The following is an 8,632-nucleotide window of genomic DNA, read 5'->3' as shown; positions in this document are numbered from 1 at the left end:
GGGGGGCGGGGCTTCCGTGCCGCCCACGTGTGCTCGGCCCCGGCAGCTCTTCGGAGCAGACCTCTGCCCTCGGAAGAAAGCCGCGGTCAACTCTGAGCATGGGCAGAGTGCATCTGCGCCACGGACCATCTGCAGCTACGGCAGCAGGCCCGCTGGGGGAAACACCGGAGCGCACTTCTCACTCCGAGCTCCCCGAAACAAAGGGCCCCCTCCCGGGTGGTGGTGCTGGAGGGGGGCGCGCTCAAACCCGGCCGGGCTGCTTGTCTCCGCCGGAAAGCCAGGAGGGGCGGGCGAGGGCGAAAACCAAGGGTCGAGGTTCAGGAGACCGAATGTGAAGCATGAAGGGTAGAGAGAGCCTGCCTACACCCACGGGGAACTCGCTCTGCTCAAGTTCGGGAAGACCTCTGCTGAAAGCGCCAAATCAAGGAAAAGGGTAAAAGTCGGATCTACATGGATCCTCATGAATTCATATGATTTTTACTCTGAAACGATATAAAACCACCATCATATTGTAGGCCATGTGTTAGTCTATAGGGGGCAGCACAAAAATCACGCTCCCACAGATTCGTGGCACCACAACAGCGCATGATTCCAAAGGATGGATCCTCATGAATTCATATGATTTCTACGCTGGAATGAAATAAAACCAACATCATAGTGTAGACCATGGCTTAGACTATAGGAAGCACTACAAAAATCATGCCCCCATGAATTCGTGGCACCACAAAACTGCAAAAACATGGTTCTGGAGCACGGATCCTCATGGATCCTCAGGGTTTTTCAACTGGGTCACCCCAAACACACCATCAAATCACATAACACATCCACGTCCACAGCTTGCACCATAAAAATCACAAATCCACAGCTTGGTGGTGAAAGCATTCTGCAAAAACATGATTCTGAAGCACGGATCCTCATGGGTGCTTGGTTTTTTTGGTATCGAAACACCCCAAACATACAATTAAATCCCATGGCGCTGTCGGAGGCAGCTGCAATGGGGGCGGGGGGAACATTCCTCCGCCTCCCTGAGCCCCGGGGTGGTGGCCTTGGACTCTAGGGGCAAATTCCACCTCTCGCGCGTGATGTCCGAGCAATGCCGCTCGGACATGACACGCGATAGGACGTTCTGGCTCCCCCAGCTCTCCTTGGGGGCTCTTTAAAAATTTATGGCCACTGGCGCTCTCGGCGGCAGCTGCAATGGCTGAGGCAGCGGGGTGTGTGTGAAACATTCCTCCACCTCCCTGAGCCCCGGGGTGGTGGCCTTGGACTCTTCTTAAAGGCAAATTCCACCTCTTGTGAGAGGTCATTTCGGCTCCCCCAGCTCTTGTGAGGGGCTCTTTAAAAAGTTATGGCTGCTGCCGCGCAAGGAGGGCGCCAATTGTTCCTCCGGCTCCCTGGGCCCCCGGGTGGTGGCCTTGAACTCTTAGAGGCAAATTCCACTTCTCGCAACACGCTCCCCCAGCTTAAAAAGTTATGGCTGCTGCCGCCGCTGGAGGACACCAACTGTTCCCATGGCTCCCTGGGCCCCGGGGTGGTGGGCTTGAACTCCTAGGGGCAAATTCCACCTCTGGATTATGAGGTTTGAGGGCAGAGTATGGGGTCGACTTGGTTTGATTTTCATGTCTTGTCCCGTCAAATAACTGGATGTGAAGTCAGAGCAAAATTTATGGCTAAAATCCCTCCTTCCAATTTTGTCTCCCTTGCAGGCAGCGAAGAGACGTTATCAAGTAGTTTTCTTTTCAGAGAAGTGGAAACGGCTGCTCGACCTCTGATCCAGGTAGGGGGGATGAACAGGGGCGGGGCCCTCACTTCTTTCTCAGGGACAGTTTTCCTCCTGCTGTCTGAGGAAGAGAGGCTCTGAACAGCACTGCTTTTACACATACCAAGCTCTACATCCTGCACCCTCACGAAATACCCCCGCCAAGTGTATAGTCCCTGCCTGGCATGATCTCTGATCTCTGCTTTTTCTTTTCAGTCTCCATTTTCCTTTGAGGAGGTGGCCGTGTATTTCACTGTGGCGGAGTGGGCCCTGCTGGATCTGTGCCAGAAAGCTCTCTACAGGGAAGTCATGCAGGAGATCTATGGGAGCGTGGCTTTTCTGGGTAAGGGTCTTTCATAGGTGTCAAAGGTAGGAATTGCTGCCGTTAGGATGATGCATGAATTGAACAGCAATATATGTTTGTGAGGCCTGACGTGCTACTTGGCCACCACTGGGTGCTTCGAGAAGTTGGGGCGGCCATGAAAGTGATGTTCAGCACGGCCATATAAAGCGGTACAAGGCACCCCACTCATGCAAGGGCAAGTGAGGCCAGTGTTGTGGCCATCAACCAAGCCAGAGAGGGTGTCTTGGCCTGAGGCCAAGGTGGAGCTGAGGGTCCATCAGAAAGACTCTGGAAGGAGCCAGATCCCAATTTCTCAGTTGTCAGCCTTTACAAGATTCCTTCCCCCAGATTGGATGATGTTCATCCACTCTGACTGTAGTCCGGAAAAGATCCATTCCACCTTAGACTGGTTACAGTTGAGGGCTTTCGTCTTGACCATGGTTCCGTCCTTCCAGAATAAATTTTACTCGTCATTTATTTTTTTCCTTCCCCATATAAGGATGGTCTCTGTCTGTCTCTCCCTCTCTCCCACCGCCCTTCCCAAATGAACTGGCTGCAAGTGGGCATCTATTACAGTCAAAGGTCATTTCGTAGAAAAAGAGGTGCAGGAGCTCATTAGCATGTGCCACACCCTTGACATCACCGGAAGTGTGTCAGAAGGCAACACCCACCGCTCAGGCTCCACTGGACTGTTTTGGACTGTTTTTGCTAGCTATTTGGGGGGGGGGGTGCAGATCTGCCTTCGCAGAGGAGGGAGAGCTTGTATCTGAATAAAACTTGGTCTTAAAGGTGCCACTGGACTGTTTTGGACCGGGGGGACGGGGGGAGCTCTGCAACTTACCTGGCTGCTTCTTGCTCTGACTGAGGGCTATCTGGCAGAAATGATAGGGACTCTGGGGCAAGTGATGCTCGGTCTTCTTGGTGCTTGGGGGGGGGGGGCAACAGTGGAGGGCTTCTAATGTCCTGGCCCCACTGGTGGACCTCCTGATGGCACCTGGTATTTTGGGCCCCCAGTGTTGGACTGGATGCGCCTTTGGCCTGATCCAACATTGGCGTCTCTTGTGTTCTTATGTTCTTAGGGCTGCTGGGAGCAGGGGGTGGGGCTTGTTGCATGTTCCCACCCCCTGGGCTCTTTACTGTGTGCTTTCCATTATTCCCTGTGGGCAAGCGTGCTTTCCATTATTCCCCATGGGCAAGCGTGGTTTCCATTATTCCCTATGGGGAAGCGTACTTTCCATTATTCCCTATGGGCAAGTGCGGTGGCCATTATGGGTAAGTGTAGTTTCCATTATTCCCTATGGGCAAGCGTGGTTTCCATTATTGCCTATCGACAAGCGTGCTTTCCATTATTCCCTATCGGTAAACGTTCTTTTCATTATCCTCAATGGGCAAGCGTGGTCTCCATTATTCCCTATGGGTAAGCGTGGTCTCCATTATTCCCTATGGGCAAGCATGCTTTCCATTATTCTCTATGGGCAAGCGTGCTTTCCATTATTCCCTATGGGCAAGCGTGTTTTCCATTATTTCCTATGGGCAAGCGTGCTTTCCACTATTCCCTATGGGCAAGCGTGGTGGCCATTATTCACTATGGGCAAGTGTGGTGATCATTATTCCCTGAGGGCAAGCGTGCTTTCCATTATTCCCTATGGGCAAGCATGGTTTCCCTTATTCCCTATGTCCACATGTGGTCTACCTTATTCATTGTGCGAAGCATGGATTGCATTATACCCTATGGTCAGGTGTGCTCTGATGTCCATTATTCCCTATGGGCAATCATGGATTCTCTGTTGGCAATTATGTACTGCACTGTCCCCTCTGGGCAAGCCTACTCTCCATTACTCCCTATGGGCAATCATGGATTCTTTGTTGGCAATTTAGTCCCTATGAGCAATCATGGATTCTCTATTGGCAATTATGTACTTCATTATCCTCTATGGGCAAGCGTCCTCTCCATTATTCCCTATGGGCAGTCATGGATTTTCTGTTGGCAATTATGGATTCTCTATTGGCAATTATGTACTGCAATTATGTACTCCATTATCCCATATGGACAAGCCTACTCTTCATTATTCCCTATGGGCAATCATGCATTCTCTATTGGCATTCATGTATTGCCTATGGGCAATTGCTGTCCACTCATGTATTCCCTATGGGCAATTGCTTGTCCTTAGTTTTAGCACATCCCGGCCGCCTGTGGTTCGTGGCCGGCTACTTCCTTTCTGCTTGCGGGGGGGGGGGAGGAGTGTCCCAAAACAAACCAAAGAGCCACCCTTCATTCTGAGGCAGCACATAGGCCATTCTCCTGGTCCTTCTCAGGGCTGCAGTGCTTGAGACCCACTCCCATTATGGAAGGATTCCTCTGAACTCTTTGGGGAAGTGCAGCCCCAGATGCGCAGGCTATGGCAGAACAGGCAGCCTCAGTTCTGCGTTTCAGACTTTACAGAATCCTTTCACCTCCCGGGAGGCCAGCCAGGTGCAGTCGAAGAGCTCTCTGGAACTCACATTTCAGCTCTGCCCGGCTGCTCAATCAATGTGTGACTTGAACTTTATATCTTAAGCATGAAGGGGATTTTTAAAAAATCAAAGAGAACTTTGAAGGTCATTATGGGTCCTGAGGCTAAAAGGGTCGCCCAAACAAGCTGCAGGGAAAAATGAAGCTATCCTTGCTTGTATGTTTCTGTTTCCATAAATATCAGCTCTTCAGTTAACCCACCAAAGGAAGAGTTAACATGAATTCTGTTGTTCACTGCAGTAACTTTTTGAAAAGAAATACTGAAAAGTGAACGCAAATCTATAAATATATCTGGGCCATGCTATGATTATTATTATTATTTTCAGCAGGGGAGATGAGGCTTAATTCTTGCTCACCTAATCTTGTAAGAAACCAATAATTCTCATCCTGGCAAAAAGGCATTCTTTTACACACACACACCTGAAAGGCAGAAGACACTCCCATTATTTGCTGCACATCAAGCCTGGGGAAGTAAAAAATCCTCATCTCTTTAAAGTCTCTCACATCAATATAATGATCTGTGTGTCTCTACATCTTCTCAAGGAGCTTTGGCCAATGAACAGGGGGGTTCTCTGTTCTCACTGCAGCAATCTCGTAAATCAGCCTTGGAAATTTCAGCCATGGTGACTTGTTGTAATGCCTGCTTAGAGATCTGAACTCAGCCCTCCTAAGGGGTGACATAATTCCATGTGCCCACTACAAGCCATACTACCTAGTGCCTTCCCGACCCCCACCACCACAGATGGGAAAGAAACTTGGTTGGGAGAGGGTGGGCCAAATGAACACCTGTCAAGGAATACACTTATCAGCTTCCTCCCAAAACACACTTGCATACCAGTCCTTCAGTTCAGTCTGAAACCACCTGTGACTGTTTTGCATAAAATTAATGAACTGGGAGGGGGAACAATCACTGGACTGCACATAACATGTAGGCTGGCCTTCAGTTTTCAATGTACAGTTCTCCTTAGCTAACAGTGCAGTCTAACCCCATTGATTTTCATTGCTGAGTTCAAGGGGCTTAGAGTGGAGTACTTCTGCATAGGATTGCACTGTTAAAACATTAGGACAACAGCCTTCAACCTTTTCAGACCTGGGACCTATTTTTTATCCTTCAGGAGGCATCAGGAGATGCAGTGCACTGCAAACGTGACAGAAAGTCATGTCATGTTACAGGAAGAGGAGGGGTCAGAATTTATTAGTGTGTTTAAAATACATCCCACCGTAGTCTCAAGACAGCTAATAATGTAACCGATGCTCCCTCTGAGCTGTGGAGTTTTGTGAGCAAAAATTCTACTTTGTGAGCTACTGGCATTAAAGTTGTGAGCGAGCGATTTGGCTACTGCATAAATTAGTTTGCTCTGGGGCTATCCTTCTTGAGCTAAGACAAAAATGTGTGAGCTGGAGGCTAAAAAACTGTGAGCTAGCTCACAGTAACTCAGCTTAGCGGGAACACTGAATGTAACCACAACTTGCAAGGACACAAATGAACAGAACCATCCACTAATGAGATAAAACCATGCACAGATTTAAAATGCAGAGATTAAAAATGCAGCCAAATATGCCAAAATGACCTCCTTCCCACAAGTTGTCCTTACATGCCTTCCTAAATGCATCAAATGAAGGCACCCCCATCCCCCACTCTGTTAAGCCATTCCAGAGGACTCAGCCTACCTCAGAAAAAGTTTTTGACCCAGCTAATGCTGGATAGACAGCAGTAAGAGAGAGCACCATGAGGAGAAGATTGTCAGAAGAACATAACTGGCAGATAGGAATGTGCCAGTAAATGTGGTTTGATAGGCATGAGGGTCCTAGGCCATACAGGGTGGGAAGTTAATAGGTACCCAGAGCAGTTGACGCAGCAATGGCGTTATGAGTTCTTAGTGGCTGACACCGTGCAGGAGTCTCACTGCCTTATGTTGTACCAGCTGAAGTTTCCGAGACATTTTCAAAGGCAGCCTTTCATACAGAGCATTCCAGTAGTCCAGTCTTGAGGTAACAGTCGTGTGGATCAGCTAGGTCAGCAAAGCCTAAATAAGGTGTTACCTGATAATCCAGATGTCATTGAAAGAAGGCACTCCTGGCAACAGCACCAATCTGTTTATCCATTGACAAAGCTGAGTCCTGGAGCACCCCAACAGCTTAACAGCTTCTCTCCATCTAAGGCTAGTAAACTGAATTATTGCCTTGCTGGCGGACTCTGCACATCATGTGTACACTGGCAGGGTCATGCTGGGGAGAAAAGGGGCATGAGAGGACTTTTGCAGGAATGGCGGTGTCTGAACCTGCCTGAGGTAAAAATGAATTCTCACCACCACTAAGACGTTTTCTGCACACTCAACTTACTCCTGATTTTCTTGACAGTGAGTCCGCAAGCACTGGAATCCATCTGGACAAGGTTCTTCCACACGTCTGCCCTCCCTGTGCATTTCCACAGTCCTGAAGTCAGTTTATTTTCTTCTGCACATGCCTTAAATAGGCAGAATTTTGAAGGGAGGGTGCTGTCATCATTGGTGTCATCATCTGTGGCTTCACAGCACCCCCCCCCTTTTAAAAAAAAGGTCCTACAATATCAATATATTGATGTAGTGTTGTGATCATAGCTTAAGCAGGTTCTCTGAATTCCCAGCTTGCTTTCTTTTTTAAGTAAGTCTCCAGCCACCTCCCTCAGGAAATGTAAGGGGAAAAGCAGGTCACTACGAGAGCTAGAGACTTACTTTTTCTTTTTTAAATGAAAGTTTGGAATTCAGAGAACCTCCTTAAACTATCATTACAACACTACATTGATGTATCAGTACTTCTCGGGCCTTTAAAAAATAATAAAAACTGAAACCACTTGTCTTCATGGTGGGGGGAAGGACAAGAGGGAATGGTTTGATGACGATGACAGTCCAGTCATTGAAAAGTGGGGTGGGAGTGGGTGGGACTAAAACAACCAATAGAAAACATTACACATAAGGAAAAAGCCAATCCAGAATCAGCTTCCAGAAAAAGATCCGGGTAAAAATGGCAATTGTATTCTTAATCCCAAACCAGCCACTGGCCTTTAGCATCTTTACAGGAGACAATATTTCTGCTAGTCACTTTGGTATACCACAGAATCAGCAAAAGATCTAGAGCATATCTCCACTGTAGCCACTCCAGGTCTTTAGTTTCTCCTAGCCTACCTGAGAGTCTGTCCTCTCAAGCTGTCTCTGTAGTCTAGAGATCAGTTGTAATTTCAGGAGAACTCCAGACCTCACCTTGAGGTTGGTAACCCTATCCTAAACAGAGTTAATACTGTTCTAAGCCCATTGACTCCAATATAAGGGAGTAATTCCATTTAGGATTGCATTAGCTGCCCCTAAAACCCAGGAGAACTTCAGAAGTGTGGCACCTTCCTGATGTGGTGGAAATAACAACTGCCAGAAGGAAACAAAAACCTAGTATGAGGTGTGTATAGTGTGAAGCATCATGGTCAATGTGATTAGGGTGTCTGGATTTAATAAAAATGTACATATTGTTTGCAAGCATTTGTATAAAAGCATTTAAATGCAATACTACTTTTATAGGTCATTTTGTTTGCAAATAATTTATTCTATTCCCCCCCCCCTTCAGAATAATTGCTAACAGTTTTGGTGGCACATACAAAATTTTACCAACTGTTTGAGCATCCAGCAAGGTAGTTGAAATGCAAATGATTCATCAAAAATGTAAACAGAGAGAAACAGGTATTTTTGATCATGCAATGCAACATAATCTTCAAGCGGTTATCTGAAAAATTACTTCAATGAAAAGGGTTTATTCTGTTGTCTCTCAATTGCTGTTTGCAAATAAATACTCATTAGTTAAAAGTAAATATATAAATATGCTGATATGAAAATACTTCTCAGTGCTGATGCAGAACGAAACCTTTTAAATTACATTTGCCTCCTGTTTGAGAGAAAGTAAGTTTGGATCATATGTCCATTTCTGTCTGTTCTAGATATGATAAAGCATCAGATCTGTGTCGTGTAAAGAAATCTTTTCCATTGGGTCTGCC

Source organism: Gekko japonicus, unplaced genomic scaffold (assembly GCF_001447785.1).
Source record: "Gekko japonicus isolate JY-2015 unplaced genomic scaffold, Gekko_japonicus_V1.1 scaffold326, whole genome shotgun sequence".
Classification (NCBI taxonomy): domain Eukaryota; kingdom Metazoa; phylum Chordata; class Lepidosauria; order Squamata; family Gekkonidae; genus Gekko; species Gekko japonicus.
Note: the sequence above shows the minus strand (reverse complement) of the source record.